The sequence below is a fragment of the Orcinus orca genome, chromosome 17 (genome assembly GCF_937001465.1).
Source record: "Orcinus orca chromosome 17, mOrcOrc1.1, whole genome shotgun sequence".
In the NCBI taxonomy this organism is placed as follows: domain Eukaryota; kingdom Metazoa; phylum Chordata; class Mammalia; order Artiodactyla; family Delphinidae; genus Orcinus; species Orcinus orca.
This window is the reverse complement of record NC_064575.1, coordinates 78,816,690-78,838,889: the sequence shown is the minus strand read 5'-3', so window position 1 is coordinate 78,838,889 and position 22,200 is coordinate 78,816,690. Positions and strand designations below refer to the sequence as shown.

Below are 22,200 nucleotides of genomic sequence, written 5' to 3'. Positions count from 1 at the left end.
TTCTTCCCTTGGGTCTGGTGTTTTCCTTGAGCCTCGGTTAGCCATGCTTATGGGTCTCTTCAATCCGTACACATTTCCTGAGCACCTACTAAGTGTAAGGAGCATATCAGGTGCCAGAGAAGTCTCTCCCCCGAGAACCCGTTCTCCCGGTTCTTGTCCTCTTTCTGCTGAGTGACCTATGGCTCCTCCGGCCATCACATCAGGCCGGTAGCCAGGTGACCCCTTTGTCACATCCTCTCCTCCACGTTCACACTCTCCCTCTCCCGGGACACTTGGGCCCATCCCGTGGCTCGTGCTGCCGGCTCTAGGCTGATGCCCCTGAAATCTCCATCTCAGACCTCAGGTGCGTTTCTCAAGCTCACCTGACTCTTCTCCTGGACCATCCTTCAGTTCATTGTCTTCTCTTGCCTTTTCCTGCCACTTCACCTTATTCCGCTTCTTATCTTCTGACTTTTGTTTCACGGATTCATTTTCCAATTACCCAGTTGAGAAAACACCATGACTGCTTCCAATGTTCAACATTCAGTTGGTAACTCAGTCCTGTCAATTCTCCCTCAAAAAGAGCTTTTCTAGTCTTCTTCAAACCCATGGTCGCCGTCTGCATGTGATTTCCTGTCATCTGCTGTGTTGGCACGTCCCGCACACCCCGCGACTGTTGCCTGGGGAAAAAGCCTGAGCCTATCGGATCCAGGTCCCCACTGCTGTGAGCTCACATCTCCCACCATGTCCCCTCGGGCACCCAGCCTGCCCGCTACTCTGCAGTGGTCACCATTCCTGAGAGCCACACGGGGGTTATATACACACTGACTCTGTCATCACTGAACTGGGGTTGGTGATGTGCTGGGTCCAGGGGCTCTGGTGAGCCCTCTCGGGATTGGATGGGAACAGGGTGGTGTTACCAAAACCCAGGGGCAGAGTGGAGGCCTACTCAGGGAGGGGAAAGCAGGACCAAGTGCACAAGGCCCCTATCTCCCGCTAAGAGCATCAGTTGTTGGGATAATTATAAACAAATGGAGAGTCTTCAGAGGGAAATTGAATCCAACATGAAGGGCCATCATACTGCATCATCTGTGCTGGGAAAGAACTTCACGGTCCTGCAGGGGAAGAAATCACTGACCTCGGTGAGGCACAAGCTCGCCCCTCGGCACTCAGGGTCATGGAACACTGTGTTGAGTCTGCTGACTTCCACCACCAAAGGAAAACAAAATAGAGCGTCCATTCTGGTTACCGTACACAACATAACCATTCCATGCTTGGGGCGATGAAACAACCATTTTATTATGCTCACAGTTTCTGTAAGTCAGAAATACAGACCAACACATCGGGGACAGTTTGTCTTTTCTCTCTCATGTCTGGAGCCTCAACTTGGAAGACCCAAAGGCCATGGATAACTTGACATCCGGAGCCTCGATGAACCTGGAGGTGTCTTCACTCACACTTTTGGCAGTTGAGGCTGGCTTTTGACCAGGACCTCAGCTGGGCTGACAGCCAGAACACCTGCATGTGTCTATGAGGTCTAGGCTTCCTCAGAGCACAGCAGCAAGGTTCCAAGACTGAGCCTCTAGGAGGACGATGACGAAATGCCTGACATTTCTGTGATTTAGTTTTGGAAGTGACTCAGCTCTCTTCTGCCACACCCTATTGATCAGGGTCACCCCAAAGTCCTGTCCAGGTTCAAGGAGAAGATTCAGTCTCTCCGTCTTGCTGGAGGAGTGGCTGGGTTCTACAAGAGCATATGAAGAAAGAGATATTGTTAGGGGACCTTAGGAAAATGCAGTCTACCACCCACCCTTTCTCCTCCTTGGAACTCAAGTTCTTTCAGGCAACATTTCCTGCCCCCAAGGAAAGAGGAGGTGTTTCTTCTCCTGTTGTTGTATGAATAAAAGATGTGGGCAATGCAGGGGGGAGAGGCGTGTTTAATTCTACCTCAGGATCATTTTTATAACGTATACCACTGCCCACCTCTCCTTTTTTTGGAGGGTTCTATAAATAAAAATATTTACAAATCAATGCAAAAGCAAATAAAGATCCTTGGAGGCAATCTGAGAGGCCTGTTCATAGTTATGAACTGAATCCCATTTAATGTTCCTTAAGTTGTGCACATAAAAATAGAAGAGAATTTTTTAAAAATTCCCTTTGGCCGTATTTCTTTGAGAGAAGCACTGATACTGCATTTGCCTCTCCACAAGTTAATTTTTTTCCTGGTATTATCTTTGCATTCTAGCTCATACAACCCAGACTTTCCAGGGGCTCAGTAGGTGGGTTCTCAGGGTGAGATCACTGGCTCTCGCCCCACCTACCAAGGAAGGAGCTACAGCTTGTGTTCCAGGCATTTCTGGGGAATCACTCACGGTTCCAGGGCTCCTTTTCCCAGTGAGATTCCACCTTCTGGGGACCTCCTCTCCTCTGAGGGCCGGTCTCTGCTGCTTCCCTGTGATCTCCACCCATGCCTCAGGGCCCTGACTACACGAGCACCTCCAAGGGCTGCCTATGACCCTTTACTAGAAGGGGACCCAGAGCAGTTCCTACTGGACCCCAAGCCTTTAGAGAATAAATTCCAGGCACACCACGTTTTATTGCACTTCATTTTATTGTGCTTTGCAGATATTGCCTTTTTTATTTTATTTTATTTTTTTTCTTTAACAAATTGAGGTTGGTGGCAACCCTGCATCGAGAAAGTCTATCAGCAGCATTTTTTCAACAGCATTTGCTCACTTCGTGTCCCTCTGTCACATTTTGGTGATTCTTGAAATATTTCAAGATTATTTTTCATTATTGTTATATTTGTTCTGGTGATCTGTGATCAGTGATCTTTGATGTTACTACTGTAATTGTTTTGCGGTGCCATGAACTGTGCCTATGTAAGCAAACTTAACCGATAAGATAAATGTTGTGTGTTCTGACTGCTCCCTCTCTCTCTTCAGGCCTCCCTGTTCCCTGAGACACAGAGATATGAAATTAGGCCAGTTGATAACTTACAATGGCCTCTAAGTGTTCAAGTTTGAAAGGAAGAGTCTCACATCTCTTACTTTAAATCAAAAACTAAAAATAATTAAGCTTAGTGAAGAAGGCATGTCGAAAGCTGAGGTAGGTTGAAAGCCAGGCGTCTTGAGCCAGACAGCCAAGTTGTGAACACAAAAGAAAAGTTCTTGAAGGTAATTCAAAGCACTCCTCCAGTGAACACCGGAATGATAAGAAAGCAAAATCGCCTTATTGCTGATAGGAAGATTCTAGCGGTCTGCTTAGATCAAAGCAGCCACAACATTCCCTTAAGCCAAAGCCTAATCCAGAGCAAGGCCCTGACTCTCTTCAGTTCTATGAAGGCTGAGAGAGGTGAGGAAGCTGCCTAAGAAAAGTTTGAAGTGAGCAGAGGCTGGTTCATAAGGCAGAAGGAAAGAAGCCATCTTCATAACGTAAAAGTACAAGGTGAAGCAGCAAGTGCTAATGTAGAAGCTGCAGCAAGTTATCCAGAAGATCTAGTGAAGGTAATTGATGAAAAGTGGCTACTCTAAGCAACAGGTTGTTCAGTGCAGATGAAACAGCCTTATATTGGGAGAAGACGTCATTTACGAATTTTATAGCTGGAGAGGAGAAGTCAATGCCTGGCTTCAAAGATTCAAAGGACAGGCTGACTCTCTTGTTAGGGGTTAATGCAGCTGGTGGCTTTAAGTTGAAGCCAATGCTCATTTACCATTCTGAAAATCCTCTGGCCCTTAAGAATTATGCTAAATCTACCCTGCCTGCGTTGTATAAATAGAACAACAAAGCCAAATGACAGCACATCTGTTTACAACATGGTTTACTGAATATTTTAAGCCCACTGTTGAGACCTACTGCTCAGACAAAAAATATGCCTCTCAAAATATTACTGCTTATTGAAATGCACCTGGTCACCCAAGAGCTCTGATGGAGATGTACAAGGAGATTCATGTTGTTTTCACGCCTGCTAACACAACATCTATTCTGCAGCCCACGAATTAAGGAGTAATTTTGAATTTCAAGTCTTATTATTTAAGAAATACATTTTGTAAGGCTATAGCTGTCATAGACAGTGATTTCTCTGATGGATCTGGGTAAAGTATATTGAAAACCTTCTGGACAGGAATCACCATTCTAGATGCTGTTAAGAACATTCGTAATTCACCAGAAGAGGTCAAATATCAACATTAGCAGGAGTTTAAAAGAAGTTGCTTCCAACCCTCATGGATGACTTGGAGGGGCTTAAGCCTTCAGCAGAGGAGTTAACTGCAGATGCAGTGGAAATAGGAACAGAACTTGAATTAGGAGTGGAACCTGAAGATGTGACTGAATTGCTGCAATCTCACGATAAAACTTTAACAGATGAAGAGTTACTTCTTATGGATAAATAAAGTGGTTTCTTTAGATGGAATCTACTCCTGGTGAAGGTGCTGTGAAGAGTTTTGAAATGACAACAAAGGATTTAGAATATTACATAAACTTAAGTGGATAAAGAAGCAGCAGGATTTGAGAGAATTGACTCCAAATGTGAAAGAAGTTCTACTGTGGGTAAAATGTTATGAAACAGCATTGCATGATACAGAGAAAAGGTTTGTAAAAGGTAGAGTCAATAGATGGGACAAACTTCTTGTCATCTTTTTTTTTTTTTTTTTGCGGTACGCGGGCCTCTCACTGTTGTGGCCTCACCTGTTACGGAGCACAGGCTCTGGACGCGCAGGCTCAGCGGCCATGGCTCACGGGCCCAGCCGCTCTGCGGCATGTGGGATCTTCCTGGACCGGGGCACGAACCCGTGTCCCCTGCATCGGCAGGCGGACTCTCAACCACTGTGCCACCAGGGAAGCCCTTGTCATCTTATTTTAAGAAATTGCCACAGTCCCCCCAGTTTTCAGCAGCCATCAACATCGAAGCAAGACCCTCCACCAGCAAAATTATAACTTGCTGAAGGCTCAGATGATGCTTAGCGCTTTTTAGCAATAAAGTATTTTTTAATTAAGGTATGTACATTTTTCAGACGTAATGCTATTGCACACTTAATAGACTACAGTATAGTGTAAACATAAATTTTACATGCACTGGGAGGCCAAAAAATTCATATGACTCACTTCATTGCAATACTGGCTTTATTGTGATGGTTTGGAACTGAACCCTCAGTCTCTCCAAGGTACGCCTGTACTTCTGCATTAGTTGAAGCCCTTCTTCCCACCCTGTGTTGTGTGGGTGGATTGACAATACCTTTTTCCTCTCTAGTGTGTCTTCATCTGTAGGTAGACACCCAGCAAGTAGTGCCCAAGGAGGGTACCAATGATGCAGCCACCTCTGCCCCTGGGCCTGTCCCTCCTCAGACTTAGAACACAAGCTGGGTCTCAAAGAACGTTGAAGGAATTCTCATGCAGGCATTCAGGTGATGGACCCAGCACTGCACCAGTTAGTGAAGAACTGGGCCTCATCCCAACCCTTCCCTGTCATTCTAGGGGCAAGGCGTCAAGTTCTATGACTGGAGAGATGTGCTCTGTGTATATGCTCTTCCCATAATCCCCTTTTCCATTCCTCTCCCTTCTCATGTTCTGTCTTATTAACTGTCTGCCCCAATGTGATATTATTGATAAGAATTCTATGTATTCTTTGTCCCCTTTACTGGCACAGAGCTCCTAAAACCCTTGGAATTTCCTCAGTGCACAAAGCAATGAAAGTGTCTTTTGTTATGTTAAAGAGACGGCTTTTGGAAAGCCCCTAGGTTAGGAAAGGATGGGGGTTGGTTGCCAGGAGATCCATCCACGTGATTTGAGGTTGGCACCTTCAGTCCCATCTCCCCACCCACCTCCAGGATGGGGAGAGGGGCTGGAGGTTGAATCCATCATCAATGGCCAATGATTTCATCAATCGTGCCTATGTAATGAAGCCTTCATAAAAACCCAAAGGACAGGGTTCAGAGAGCTTCTGGGTTGATGAAGCCATTGAGACTTGAGGAGAGTGGTGGGCTCAGAGAGCGGGGAAACTCGGTGCCCTTCCCCCATACCTTGCCCGGTGCATCTCCTCCATCTGGCTGTTCCCGAGTTATATCCTTTCATAATAAACCGGTTATCTGGTAAGTCAAATGTTTCTCGAGCTCTGTAAGCCGCTCTAGCAAATTAATCGAACCTAAGGAGGGGCCATTGGAAACTCCAGTTTACAGCCAGTTGGTCAGAAGCCCAGGTGACAACCTGGTCTAGCGATGGCATCTGAAGTGGGGTGGGGGTGTGGAGAGTGAGCATTCTTGCAGAACTGAGCCCTTAACTTGTGGAATATGATGCTCTCTCCAGGTAGACAGTGTCAGAATTGGGTTGATGTGTAGGACACCCAGCTGGTGCCGGAGAACTGCTTGGTGGTATGGGGAAAAGCCCTTCCACACATTGTAACTGGTGGCCAGAACCATTTTACCCAGCATGGCCCCAACTGCCCATTTCCTTGGAAATACCAGACCTCTCTATTGAAATGATCAAATTCCAAATCTCTTCTGTCTTAAAAATTGTGTCACTTCCACCATCCAGGGAGCCTTGGAGGAAAGGGTAGACTCTGTGTCACTGTAGGTTGATTCTGCGAGACTTGGTGAATGATCCCTCAGCGTAAGTGCCACCCCTTAGACCAAGGCAGGGGGTAGGGGGCTCTTCCACTCAGAGATGAAAAAGAAAACCCACCATGAAAAGTCTTTCCCCCAAACCCTCATTTGGATTCCCTGTGATGGTCATACTCTTTCTGGTAACATAACTCTGGCCTCATTTCTTGTAAACAACCCTGGTCTTATTTTGTTTAGAGATTGTCAACTGAAAAAAGAAACGCACAGACTAAAAGTTGAGAAGTGTGTTTTATTTGGCAGTCTTTCTGAGGACTTCAAGCCTGGAAGACAGCCTCTCCAATCGCTCTGAGGGACTGCTCCAAAGAGGTAGGCGTGGAACCAGGATACATAGGGGTTTTGCAACAAAGGCCTGGTAGTACTGTTAAAGAAACAGAAATCTCAAGTTAATGGGAAGATGTAAGAGTCTGGGCTCATTGAAATCATTCCTTTGACGTGCACCTTAGCTAGCTAGGGCCAGTATCCTGTTCTTTTTCTCATCCCGAGTTCTCTCAGGGCTCACCTTCGGGGGTGGAGGGCGGGTGGCTGCAGTGGCTTGGTGGCTGCAACATCCTTTGTTTACAGATATGGCAGCAACATTTTTCACTCACAAGATTGTTTTCATAATCTTGTCTCTGGTAACCAACAGAGCTGCCCTCCCTCACCTGGCAACGTTCAGCTCAAATTTCTTCTCTTGAATTCCTAGGATTTTTATTTAAGTAGGCTGCACTAGGCAAAGCCCTATCTCTCCTTAGGACTCAGCCAGTTTCCCCAGGCTCTGCTAAAGACCGAGTTGGCAATAGTCACCACGCTGCACTCTGAACCCACCCTCCCTCCTCAGAAAGTTAGTCTGGTTCTGGGACAGGCCCTCAAGCCAATCCCTCCTCCCATCAGGTCAATTTCTCTCCCAAGAGGCTCCTTGTGTGAAAAGAGTAACACAGCAGGCCTGAGACTGCTGTCCTTAGAAAGGCCTGCTTACAAGATTGGCTGTTGGTTGGCACCTGGGACCTTGGATTTCAGGAGTGTTCCCACCGTCCCCTAAGTGATAAGGGAGGCTCCCAGTGCTTAAACAGTTCATGCAAACAATGTGGTGTGTGCTGAACACTGCTTTCCTCTGCGGAGTCTGGGATCTTGGTACATGCCAGGCAGAGGTAGACAATGAAACCTTGACTCCTGAGTCTCCAGTCAGCTCCCCTGGTGGACAACATTTCACAACCACCACAAGTCGTTGCTGGAGGAATCAAGTGTATCCTGTGTGGCTCCGCTGGGAGGGGGCTCTGGAAGCTGTGTCTGGTTTCCTCCAGACTCTGCCCCATGTGCCTTTTCCCTTCGCTGATTTTGCTTCTGTATCCCTTTGCTGTAATAAATCATAGCTGTGACTGTGACTATATGCCAAGTCTTGCAAGGCTTCCAAGCAAGTCATCAAACCTCTCAGTGGCTTAGGAGCACAGCCAACATACTCCTCCATCCTGTTTTCTTCCCTGCCCCATGAGGAGACTTCTTTTCAGCCACTTACCATTTTCCTAGACATGCCCAGATATGCCTGGACCACAGTGATGAATGCAGCTGCTTCAAGGTAAATACACACCGAGATCTGCTTTATAATATATTTTCCCATGATCTAAGTTTCCATTTACATTTTTCTATTGTATTACATGTCATATGCCATTATAATATACCTAAAAATTCTGTAAAATGAAATGGTATAAATATATAAATGAAGCCTATTTGATCACATGCAATAAAGTTAGAAAAGTATAGCTAACACTATGCTTTCTTAGTCTATAAAAGAGACTACTAAATGATTGTTGGGTTAAAAAAAATGAAATAAATAAAATTATTGAGTTTAGATGACAATGAAAGCATCATATGTCAAAATCTGAAAGCAATGTTTAAAAGAAAAGTGATGTTTAAAAGAAAGTTTTAGCTTTTGTTGAAAGACAATTTTTTCGAGAAAAAGATAAAATTATAACTCTCCCATAAATAGACATAAGTAGATGTCAAAGATTTTTAACTCATTGAGTGGACCAATATGATGTTACAACTAGTTCAAAGGAGAATAGAGAATCATTAGCACACAGGCAGTAAGGAATGCTGAAATGAATTTACGAAATCAGTCTATCCACATGGCAGTGATAAATTGCAGCCCACCTGACACACTTTGCATTATTATCAGCTTCCTACAACTTCCACAGCCCTAATACTGTCAGGAAGGAGAAAAATAAGAATCTCTACTTTCCATCATAAGCAAAAATAAACTCCAAATGGATTACAGATGTAAATATGAAAGAATTCTCTGAAGCTGATAGAAAAACTTTAAGTTAATATGTTTAGGATCTCAGGATGGGGAAGGATGTTTTGAACAAGACCCCTCATATCAAAAATTATTTGCAAAAGTCTAAAACCACAAGAAGTTAGTATCTAATACGCATGAGGAACTCAACGCAGATCAGAGAAAAAGGACTGACAGAGGCGAACTCTAAATGCTAATAAGTAAATTTCACCAGCAATCAGAAAAGACCAATTAAACAAGGAGACTCTAAAACTTGTCATTAAGTTCTGGTAAGATGTGGAGAAACAGGAGCACTTTTCCCCTCTGGAAACCTGTCTGCAGTTCTTGGTGACTTTACGTAAGTGTGGGAAAGGTGATGTTCAAATCACGCAACAGTTGGTATCCCTTGGGTGCCTGACCCATCACATAGGAAGTCATTCCTGAAACACGTATCTCAGCAAAACTCAAGCCTGGTTCAACAGAAAAATGTTTCTCATAGCAAAGAGTTGGAGGAAACTCTGTATCCAATGTTCAGGGAAATGGATGAATAAAATGATGACTGTGTTTTAAATGCCATTGTTTTCAGGGGTCAGATGACATGAACCAGATGTACAGGCAGAAACATGATTGGATCTTGAAAAATAGTATCCAGTGGAAAAAATAAGAAATAGCACGAAAGGTAAAGCACAGTAAAATCTTTGTAAACTTAAAACAACACACACTCAATGAAACACAATTTTTTAAAGGACACACGTATACTGAAGTAATTGTATGGAAGATGGTTCGAAGGTCATAAACTAAATAGACTAACTTGAATGTCATGGAAGAGTGGAATGGGTGTGGGGATGTGGAGTGATGGAGAAAATAACACAAATACATACCTATAAATTCTTATGTATGTAAATAAAACAAGCCATGCAGAGGCTTTGCATGAACGATGTGTAATGAGTGGAAGAACATGATTAACTCTCTTCAGTAAGGGTTATTCTCTAAGTTGGGGGAGAAGGGAATGTGATAAGTCAGTGTTAGTTTCTTACTTTCATATGGCTTTGAGGGAGTTTGAGAAATAATTCACCCAACTAGAAACAGATGGATTCAGACTGGTGGTCACAATTTTTTTCCCCAAAAATATGAGGAATATTTACTATGAGTAAGCACTGTTCTTGGCCCTTGGGGCTACACTGGTGACCAATAAAAAATCTCTTTCCTTGAAGACTTACATTCCAGTGGACAGGAAGTTGTGGAAGCTCTAAAAAGAACTGTCTGCATCCATAGCAGCTCTCCAGGCCCGGCATTAGGACCTGGGGACAGCAGTCAGAGGCAGGAACTCGGTGTCCCTCATCAAAGAACAAAGGTCTCAAGATTCATTCAAGAGCCATTTTTTCTTCTACATCCTTCAGTGCCTGGTTCATGATATGAACATTTGAGATGGTTGTTGAAGGAAGGAAGTTGAGAGAGAAGGGAGAGAAAGAAGCAGGCAAGCGATGCGATTTCAAGATGTCTAAGAAGATGCCAGACGTGGCAGATAGCACGTGGGGTATGCAGCCTGCTGGGGTTGTCCCTGCTTTTTGAACCCACTTAAAGTGAAAGGCAAACAAAATCTAAATTAAAATTCAATCTAAATCTAAACTAAATCACTACTTTACTTAGTTATACAGTTAATAAATTGTCTTTATCAAAAAAAATAAAACAATACATGGAAGCAAATAGCAAACATATTCACCAAGAGTTCTCTCTCTCTCTTTCTCTCTCTCTCTATATATATATGTATAAAATATATTAATCTCACATATATAATGCATACAGATATTTAATTTTATATAAATATATATAATAAATATTATGTATGTACAATTTTATATATGTAAAATTCTCTCAAATTCAGCAATGTTGAATTCAACAGATAACTGAGCCCCTCTTATGTTGTAAAACTAGACTAGGTCCTTTCACACTCAGCATCTGTTTATTCCTCATACAGCACTAATGAGGTAGAAATAATGTACAAGCTCTGTTGCACAGATGAATGAACTGAGGCTCAGAGAGGCTAGGACACCTGCACAAAGCCACACAGCTAATAAGAGGTTGGTTGGCAGTTGGATTTAGGATTTAGACTTGACTCCAAGCCCAAGCTCTTTCCCGTATGCTACAATTTCCTGTCCCAGTAGAAGAACAGAAAAAATCACCGTGAGGTTGTAAAGACACCACTGGATCTCAACATAGGCCTTGCACCCTAGCCCACTCTCCAGCTATTCCTTGGACTTGACCAAAGCTGTCAGTGTGGGGACACTGCCTCAAACTAGGCTTATAATTCAACAGTACTACATGATAGATGAGTTACAGTAGTTAAGATTTTTGCTATGTTAGTATTCATCTAGCTGCATATAACAGAAAATAAAAGGAAAAAAGTGGATAAAGTAAGGGCAATGTTTATTTCTGCCTGTTGAATAAGAGTCCAGAGGTAGGGAATCCAGGGCTAGTATGGAGATTTCATGGTGTCATTAAGCAACAGTCTTCTTTCTGCTCCTCCATTTGAGCACATGGTATCGCTAGTTGATATTACCTCAGGGCCTGAGAAGGTTGCTGGAGCTCCAACCATCACATCCATGGTCTAGCTGGACAAAGGGAAAAAGTACGTTTTCAAAATTAGCTGTCTTTAAGAAGCTTTCTTGTAGTTCCTACATACGTCTACTTCTCATTGGCCAAGGCTTAGATAACGGTGACTCTGAGATCCAAGGCAGGCTGGAAATGGAGTGTTAGTTCTGCATGAAAATCTGCCAGCTAAAATCAGAGTCCTGCTATAAAATAAAGACTAGCAATCTCTACCAAATCTGGCAGATGGCATGAATGCCTAGGGAACAGAGCTAAACGAGGATTAGATAGCATTCTCCCCAGCCTTGGTCCAGCACTATGAACTCAGGCCAGTTACTAGGTACTCTGAAGCCCTGTTTCCTTCTTTATAAAATGAGGATGACTGCATCTACTTCATTCAGATGTTCTGAGAGTAAAGTAAGTTAGTAGCCATAGCAAAGGCCATCTTTGTTCAGCCAGATTCTTGGGTAGGCAGCCACAGCTGGTTGCGCAGACGTGGTCTGCCAGGTCTTGAGGTTACTTCGCATGGACCAGGATGTGGATTTTTCCCCTGCCAGGTTAGCTGTCTTTAAGAAACCTTTAGGTTTTGTAGGAGTTCCTACACACCTTCTACTTACTTCATGGCCCCATTTTACAGAGAAGGAAACCGAGTCCAGGTTGGTTAAGCAACACACTCAGGTACACTACAGGAAGTGGCAGAGCTCGGATTTGAATCATTGCATTCTTCCTCCTCTGCTTTCCTCAAAGGCTTGAATATGCTCACAGGTTTGCATTCTCTCAGATTCCATGAGGTTTCAAATACTCTCTTTCCCAGTCAGATCGTTTGTCAGAATTTGTGTACCAACTTGTGTTTTGAAAATGGTCACTGCCTCTGTATACTTGGTCACCAAGTACTGTCCACTCATCTTTTTATCTCTGCCTCATTGACTCTGTGTCCATCAGTGGCTTATCACCTTTTCTTAACCTGTGCTGTGTAAGTTAAACTGTAAAAGCACGTGCCTTTAATGTCATCTAAAATTTCAAAATTATGCCAATTGGAAATGCATTTGGCTACAAGTAACAGAAAACCCAACACACAATGGCTTAAGAAACAGGAGGTCCATGGAGTCTGGAGTTAGACAAATTGGGGCTGGTCTGATAAAACGCTTCATTTTTCTGTCTTCCTATCCCACCATCCTTAGCATGCACTTTTCATCTTCACGGTGATGAAATGACTGCTGCATCTTCGAGTATCACATCTTTATTCCAGATGGAAGGAGAAAGAAAAATGAGAAAAGGTCAAAAGTGTGAAGAACGTGCTCACCACACACCAGACCTTGCACCATGGTTCCCACTTGTATCTCATTGGCCAAGATTGGGACACATGGCCACTGCTTGCTGCAATGGCTAGAGATCCATTATGTTTTAACTGTGCACTGTTTTACACCAGAGAAAATCAGGGTTCTATTAGACAGGAAGAAGGGGTGAATGCTTATTGGGTAGACAACCAGCCGAAGATAAATAAAACAAAAATAAATTGAATAGCGCCTCTTACAATTAATCAAACTGATAATTTTATGAAATAAAATTCCATTTTGACCTTTGAAAAATACAGTATTTTTACTTATTTCATGAGACAACATTGTGATCCTTGAAGCTAATTGCACACCATAAGGACAGTGCATCTTGTTGAAGATCAATTAGGTCACAATGTTTTATTTTCAAATTACTATCAAACTCCTTATTGGAGGGAACATGGATTGCCCACTCCTGATGTCCCCTTCCATGCGGATGAATGTCCATTTATGTCAGACTCCTTGTTTCTTTCTCATTAAACCTGAACAGAGGCTATAAAAACAGGGGTGCTACTTATTATATCACCACACATCTTAACACCATACATTCCCATAAGATTCCTTAGTCCTTCTTCATCAAGACCTGCTGATTTAGGTTTTTACCTCTGGAAGCCTCCTTTGCTATAATAACCCCTGAATTACTGCATGTTCTTCCCTTCTCTCCTGGGAACAGGGCTATATATTAACCATGAGTAGTTCCCCCAAAGCTTGTACAGAGCCTGGCCTATGGTAAGCAGTTTGAATGACTCTCCCACCTTGACCTCAAAGCTTCTACCTTTCATGTCACTGCCCTGCTCAGAAACCTCCACAGGCTGTATATTATGGACTTAAAAGCCTGGTTTCCTTGGGATCAGCTTTGCTGAACTGGAACTGGGTTTGGATGCCCAGGTGAGCCTGCACTGGAGAGCAACCCTTTACCTAAACCCAGCAGGCTCCAGTTCAGCCAGTTCTTTATACAGGAAGGTAATGAGGAGACTTGTATGCCCAAAGAACTCTGGATTCATATGCTTCCAGGATGCTTTTGTAGTCTGGAAAGTTCTCATACTTGACTATCATTTATAAACCATTTATAAGGTACTTACTGTTGGGCCAACACCACTCTAAGTGCATCCTATACAGCATTCTCCAATCAGAATAACCCTGCAGTGTTGGGCATATTAGCCCTATTTTATACATGAGGAACATGGGCTTCTTTGAGATTGAATGACTTCACGTTGGTTTAGTAAGAACAGAGTCTGGTTTGAAACTCAGATCTAACTTATTTCAAAACCATGCACTTGCCACTGTACATGTTTCTTTTATACTACACCACGCTGATTTATAATAATATACAAAATGGTATGTAAGTGTATCGACAAGTTCATAGCTTTACCTCCACTGACATAAAAAGAATCCCATACTCTCGCCTTGTATCAAAACATTTGCAGGGACTATTTTTTCTTTACCATGTCTCTTTAAATCATCCCCTTACTCTTTTTTTCTTTTCTGTTAATTAGCCAGGTTGCTAAGCTGGCACAAGGAAGTGGTGTTAAAGTGTCCCCAAATTAATAGTGCCTCATCAGTACTGACGCAGGGCATGAAGTTACCTTCGGAAGTGTTACCTGAATGCAGTTAGCACCCCCTCGGCTGCTGACTTCAGACAGGAATGGGAACTCAGCAGAAATATCAGCAGGTCTGTGTTAGCCATAAGCAGAATCCTGGGGTCAGAGAAGGCGAAGTCCTCCTGGCCCACCAGTGTCCTTCCAATCACTCTACTCCCCTTGGCTGTACTATCCCCTGGGCCCTACTGCCTCCCAGCTCTCAGGGCTCAAGTCTTGCAGAGCCAGTTTTTTTTCCTGACTGGAATTGTTCTGTTCCTAGGTCACCCCTTAAATAGAGCACATGGCATCTCCAGGCAAATGGATAGGTCAACTGTGAGTTGTGCTAATGGGACAGGGTCAGGGCAACTCCCTGGCACCATGGAAACCATGCCCTGCATTCAGTGCTGGCTCTAACCTGTCAGAAACCCCCATGCTGGATGGGAGAGGAGCTGGGGGTGTGGCAGAATGAAGGGGAGCTTCTCCTAAGTAGGTCTTCAGGCATCTCTATCATTGGTTAGCCCCGCTTGGATTGCAAATTCCTTCCCCAGGCCAATTTCAGTCTTTAAAAGTTCTACAAGGGTTAAAAATCCCATCCGAGATGAAATTTACTCATTCAGTTGTTCATAAATAGAGCAAACTCGGGTCGGTTCCATCTGTCCCACGACCTGTAACAGCCACCTCTAGGCTAGAGAGGGGGCATATAATTGATGGGAAGATTGTAGCTGAGGGAAGCACTCTGGGGAAATAGAAAAAGCCCTGGCACACATGGGTTCCCATGAAGATGGGACCGATCCTTGCTCAGCCACTTACTAGATGTGTGATGTTGGGAATGCTACCCACCCACTTAGAGCTTCCATTTCTTAATCTGTAAAATAAGGTTTATAATAATGCTGATCACATAGAGTTGGTGTGAGGACTAAACGAGATGTGAAGCTATGGCACATAGTAAGCACTCCAGTAACTGTTAGTGATCAAGATGATGAAAATGAGGATGATGTTGATGGTAATGGTGCTGATGATGTTAATGATGATGGTGATGATGGCGATGGTGATTATTTTGATGATAGAGAAGAATAATATATGTGAAGTATTTAGCCATTAAAACAGTATGCTGTTGGAATTGAATAGAGTCCGGGAACAGGACCACAGCATATGGACACTTGATCTACAACAAAAGAGAGACTAAGAGAGTAATAGAGAAAGAATGGCTTCTTCAATAAATGGTGCTGGATCAAGTGCATATCTGTACGGAAAAACGTAAAACTCACTCCCACTTCACACAAAACTCAACACTTAAGGTTATTTTAAAATCTAAATGTGAAAAGTAGTACAAAAATTCTTCTAGAACAGTGTCACCTTGCTTGGATCTTCCTGACTGGTTAATCCAATCAGCCTGAGTAGGCCATTCACTGAGACACATTTTAACAGTGAACCAGATAACTATGTCTTAGAAGCATGAATAAGGGCAGCTGCTACCTCTTTTATTTCCCTCAACCCACGCAGTGAAATCTGCTCTTCTAGTCCCATGTGGGGAGCCTGCCTGATCAAGGTTTAAGATGAGTCTGGGCAGGAAAACCCTTCTCTCTCTGTCCCAACTGTGGCTGGGTCTTTGTGGCAGGGCTGTGACCTGGGTCCTTGCCACCACGTGGGTGAAGCGTTTCATAGTATGTCCTTCAGAACCATCCATGTCCCTCTCGGCACCATGAACATCCCAGGCTCAGAGTTTAGATTCAGGGCACAGTCCTTTTCCAGGTGGTCCTGCTTTGAGGGATAAGAAATTTGCAGCGGTAGATGGAGTCGGTTCTTATTTCCTGGGTAGTTCCATTGATCAGAGTCCTGGCAGCACAGAGGGTGAGTGAGGGATTCAGGTTGTCCAGACGCCTGTGGAAGATGGCTAACAATGTCCTGAGGGCCAGCTATGCACTAGGCATGGGGCTAGGAGCATTCAAACTTCATCTCTAGTCCGTGGAGCAATTCCATGAGATCCTTATTTTATAGATAAACAGACTGGGCAGAGAGGTTAAGTTACATATCCAGGATCACACAGCTAATGGGCAGAAGAGCCAGGATTTAGACCCGGGCCTAGGCACTACCTCAGTACACAGGCTGCAACATGAGGGCAGGTAGAGAGGAGGTCAGCCATCACAGCACAAATATGAACACAGCCAGCTTCTGCTGTATCTAAAGGGAAGTATCGGACTTCTCAGGAGGTGAGTGAGCATTAGTCGCTCCCTTGACCTATCTTCCCCATTATTCTGTCTCTCCATAAGATTTTGCTGAAACTCATGAGGGGAGAGAGACAGAGGTGATGCTTGCAGACAAGGGCCTAAAGGGTCGCCAGTGTTTCTTCATCAGAACTGATGAAGGCCCTCCCAGAGCTTTGGGTGTTTTTTTAAAAATTATTTTATTTTATATTGGAGTATAGTTGATTCACAATGTTGTGTTGGTTTCAGATGTACAGCAAAGTGATGCAGTTGTACATATCCATATATCTATTCTTTTTCAGATTTTTTTCCCCATATAGGTTATTACAGAATACTGACTAGAGTCCCCTGTGCTCTACAGTAGGTCCTTGTTTTTTATCTATTTTATATATAGTAGTGTGTATATGTTAATCCCAATTTCCTAATTTATCCCTCCCCTCCACTTTCCCCTTTGGTAACCATAAGTTTGTTCTCTGTGTCTGTGAGTCTGTATTTGTTTTGTAGATAAGTTCATTTGTATCAGTTTTTTAGATTCCACATATAAGTGATATCACATGATATTTGTTTCTCTGTCTAACTTACTTCATTTAGTATGATAATCTCTAGGTCCATCCACGTTGCTGCAAATGGCATTATTTCATTCTTTTTTATGGCTGATTAAAGCTTTGGGTGTTAAGTAAGCAATTAACAGCCATTTAATCAATCCTTATTTTTAGGGAAGAATTATTTTTAAAAATACAATTTAAAATGTGTTGTTTCATCAACAATGACTTAATTCACAACAAACCAGAACCTTAAGCTTACCAGCATATCCTTTTCATGACATATTTGGCTAAGTGAGGCTCATCTAATACTGTAAAGATGAAAATAATAATAAATAACATTTATTAAGCATCTACTATGTACCTTTCATTTTATTGCAGCAAATATTGGTTGAGCACTTGCTATGTTCCAGGCTGAGGATCCAGCAATAAACAAAGTTAACAGAAATCTCCATCCTTACGGAGTTTACATTCTACTGAAGGGAGCCGGAAAATAAATAGACAAACAAATAAGTGAACAAGCCCACCATATGGTGTAAAAGGTACGGAGAAAATTAAGCAAGAGAGAGGGATTGAGAGTACCACGGGGGCTGTGATATTAAATGATGAGGTCAAGGAGGGGGGCATTTAGGCAAAGAACTCACTGAGTTGTCAGACTCAGAATGGACTTCTTGGGGAAGACGGTTTCAAGTCGATTTAGCAAAAAATGTGAAGGCCCTGTGGTGGGAATGAGCTGAGCTCCTGGGAAGGGTGACCTGGAGGCCACGTGTCTGGAGAGGGCGAGCGAGATTCAGTCAGGGGATCAATAGGGCCAGAAGACACAACAGCTCCCAGGGCTCCTTCCACTCTGCTTTCATCCCCACTGAGACAGAAGTGGGTGGGCAAGGACACGGAACAGTGTGTGCCATGTGTTAGACTGCTTCCAGAGCCCCACTCCGGTTGCTTGTAGAGGCAACAGGAAAAGCCAGGGACCTGTTAGAAGTGGTGGTGACAATCCAGAGAGAGACGATGCTGGCTTGGATTAGCGGATGGTGGTGAAAGTTGGGAGAAGTAACTGGATTCTGCATATGTTTTGAGGAGAGACACCTCAGGGTTTGCAGATGGAGTGTGTGTTTTTTTGAGAGAGAGAGGAGTCAGGGGTGGTCCTGAAGTGTTTGAGAAATTGCAAGGATGATGCGACTTGTACAGAGATCTGGAAGAGTGGGGGGAAAATCATCCTCATCGGGGGCAGTGGAAGAGGGGGAGTTTACATTCTACTGAAGGGAGCCGGAAAATTAATAGACAAACAAATAAGTGAACAAGCCCACCATATGGTGTAAGAGGTATGGAGAAAAGTAAGCAAGAGAGAGGGACTGAGAGTACCATGGGGGCTGTGATATTAAATGATGAGGTCAAGGAGGCCAGCCTTGAAAGTGCTAAGTTGCAAATGCCTGTTGGATACCCAAGGAGGGGTATTGGGTAGGCAGATGGGGTCTGGAATCCAGAGGAGAGAATTGGGTGGGAGATATCATTTCTAAAGCTTCGGCAACACTTAGAGGTAAGCGTCATTTACCTCATTGTACAAGGAAGGAAACTCAATCACAGATGTTAAATAACATTCAAGATCATCCAGCTAATGAGTCAGGATGTGAACCCGGTTCAGAAACCACCCTTAGTGCTAAATGCGTTCCTGCTTGATTGAAGATTTTAGATGTAAGGAGAAAATCCTCATGTGTGTCTCTCTCCTCTCTCTCTCTCTCTCTCTTTTTTTTTTTAAACAAAGAAACAAAAAAAAACCTTTGTAGCTCAGCTCAAACTTTCCTCCATCTAAGCTCAGATCCAGAGCCAACTGGCCTCCCACTCACTTGAAAAAAATGTAAAATCCCACTTCCAGAGAGCTTTTCGTTGGCTTAGAAAGCAGTCACGATTCACAGTCCATCCAACAGAGACTTGTTTTTGGCAAAGACACCAAGGGATGATGTCATTCTCTGAGGACAGGGAAAACCCTGCACGCCTTTGATTTCTCCTTCAAAGCCCATCACAGCGCAGCTTCCCTGCTGCTGGCAGCAGTGTAAACTGGTACAACGTTTTTGGAAGGGACACTTTCAAGATGTAGCAAGAATATTAAATATGTTCTGCCCTATGACCTCAACGTTATAATTCTGGTCTTAGGAAATAATCCATACCACATAAAGATGTCTTAGTCTCAGAGATGTCCATCACAGCCCTATTTATAACGCTGGCATTTTTAAAGCCATCTCATATCCAATGGAGAAATGGTTAAATAAATTATGGATGTCAGAGTTAGCTTTAGAAAGGATTTGAAGTCATGGAAAATGTTAGGGTTTAAAGGCAGGATGCAACACTATATTTTGATCCAGTCTTCATCTATATTGAGGTGATTTTTAAAAGCAATTGGTGACTAATGAGATATAGTGAAAATGTTATATATGTAAAACGATGCTGTTAGGGGCTGTATGGGGCCTTGCTTTCTTTTCCTAGAATGGAAAACTCAGAATGGCACAGCTGAAAACAGAAGACTTTAGGAGACTCACGTTCTAACTGGCCACCTCCTCACGGCTTACCGAAAGGTACCATTTCAACGAGACAGCTCTTATCCCACCACCTCTATCCCCACCTCTACCAGCAACCTCCAGCCAACATAAGGACAGCTCTTATCCCACCACCTCTATCCCCACCTCTACCAGCAACCTCCAGCCAACATAAGTGGAATCTTGGAAGACTGGAGAGTATATTTGCTCAGGAAAGATAAGAACAATACAGAGAAGTCATATTCCTCCTTTCCCCATGGCTTGGGAACGCAGTGTATGTTTAAGGTTCCCATCCTCAAAGCGAAGGGAAAGAGGTGTCAAGAGTATCACTCATAAAAACTGGTGCGAGCCAGCAAGAAGGAGAAGCTGATTCCTTCTGTTTGGAGGCCAGTCTTACTGGCCTATCCCTAGATTATCAAAGAAAGGAGTAACAGCATGGGGTGACAGAGTGTGTAGGAGAAACGCCAACAGAGAGGGCCCCCCCTTGAATCCAACATTCCCAAGACAGACATAAAATAGGTCTGGCACGTGCATGCAGGTCTAAGAGCTGATCTCAGTGGTCAAGGGGAAGAGGTAGGATCCCATCCCTCAATGCAAGGAGTGGCGAAGAATTTACCGTCCTCTTTACCATACCCATCTTCCAGTCATAAATTATTTTTCCATATGCAAAATATATTCGCCCTCTCCCATGATCCCCCAAATCCCATACCATTACAGCCTTGGATCTCATCAACTAAGTTACGTCTGGATGTAGATGAGGCTCAGTGGGTGTGCTTCCCTGAGTATGGCTTTTCTCCAATGGCAGAGCTGTGAACTAACAAGGTATGTTAGCTTTCCCACGCCCCCAGCATACAATGAGATAAGCACAAAATAACTACAGTAGGCAAAATAACTGCAATAGACACTCCAATTCAAAAAGGCCTTTGGGGGATGTCAGCTGAGCGAAGTGGTGGTTCCCCCAAGGTTTCTCTGGCTGGTTGGAACTCTTTATATCCCCAGCACTGCACAGCCCCCAGAATCTCCATTCAGCTTACAATTCCTCTGCAGTTATTTTCTGCTGGGCTATAAAGAGTCTTACTCTTTGCATGCACAGGTTAGTATTTGATCAAAGACTTAAGTGGACCTTATGCACATTTCTGGTAGCTCCTTATCTGTGTAGCTCCCCGCCTTCTCTCTAGTACCTGGTTCCACAAACTCCAGCCATCTTAGCAGCTCCTAACTCGGATCTCTGTCTCTCCAGATCACCAAAACCTCTGCATTCTTTTTGGGCTTTATCTCCCTCTACTGTATTCTAAAAAGTTCCCCTAGGCAGAAAACTGGAACAATCATGGGGCTCATCTCACGTTTCTTCTCTCAAAGGGATCATATTCATGCAATGTCTATTGTCCACTTTGCCTAGTTTTTCATGTACAATGTGTGGCACTCCACAAAAAATAACCAGACACACAAGGAGGCAAACTGATAAAAACAGAAAACAAAATAAGCTATTGAAACAGACCCATATACAAATAATGGAGTGATCAACTTCAGACTACAAAATAAATATGCATAAAATATTCTAGAAGTTAAAAGACAAGATTTAGAATTTGGGCAGTGAATCAGAAACTATCAAAAAATAAACCTTTAGAGCTTAAAAAGTAGAGTGACTAAAATTAAAAACTCAATGGACTTCCTTAACAGATGATTAAACCAAACTGGGAGGATAATTTGTAAACTGAAAGACAACTGGAATGATACAAGAAGAGAGAAAAGACAGCTAAATACAGAAAAGAGAGTAATGGATCCCTATAAGGATAAAAGGTTAAGAATTGGACAGAAGCAGTATTTAAAGAGATAATGGTTGGGAATTTTTTTTTTAAAAATCTGACAAAAGACATTAAGCTAGAGATTTAAGAATCTTTACAAACCCCAAGCAGGATAAATAAAAAGAAAATTACACCTAAGCACATCAAGTAAAACTACCAAAAAAAGAGGAAAAGGGCTTCCCTGGTGGCGCAGTGGTTGAGAGTCCGCCTGTCGATGCAGGGGAGGCGGGTTTGTGCCCCGGTCCGGGAAGATCCCACATGCCGCGGAGCGGCTGGGCCCGTGAGCCATGGCCGCTGAGCCTGCGCGTCCGGAGCCTGTGCTCCGCGACGGGAGAGGCCACAACAGTGAGAGGCCCGCGTACCGAAAAAAAAAAAAAAAAGAGGAAAAAAAAAATCCTCTTAAAAACAACTAGAGGAAACAACAGACAGGAGGGGGAGTTACTCTGAGGGATGAAAGGCGTGGAATCAGGGGAGAATTTCACTTTACCTGATACTTAAGCTGGACCTTGAAAGATGGGTATGGTTTGGGGTAAAAGATCTTCAAGGTACTGGGAGTGATCAACAAACACTCAGAGAATTGAATGCTCAGGACATATGCTTCTGTATGAAGGCGGTGCAATTTGATCCTGGAAAGGTAGCTCGGGGACAGACTGGGAATGACCTAGAATTCCTCCCCAGGTGTTTGACCTTCCTCCTGAAGATAGCGGGGAACTATTGACAGTTTAAAATCAGGGCGTTGACTGAAGAAGCCACATCTTTTCCAAAGCAAGAGGC

At 43.5% G+C, this 22,200-nt stretch overlaps 1 long non-coding RNA gene across 1 annotated transcript in view; it reads right to left on the bottom strand.

The window, feature by feature from the left end:
• Positions 1-6,863: 6,863 nt before the first annotated feature.
• LOC125961620 (uncharacterized) overlaps positions 6,864-22,200 on the bottom strand; it is a 54,146-nt gene continuing 38,809 nt past the window's right edge. Inside the window, exon 3 of the long non-coding RNA XR_007472526.1 lies at positions 6,864-6,951. This is a non-coding gene — a long non-coding RNA (uncharacterized LOC125961620). The remainder of the gene's footprint in view (positions 6,952-22,200) is intronic.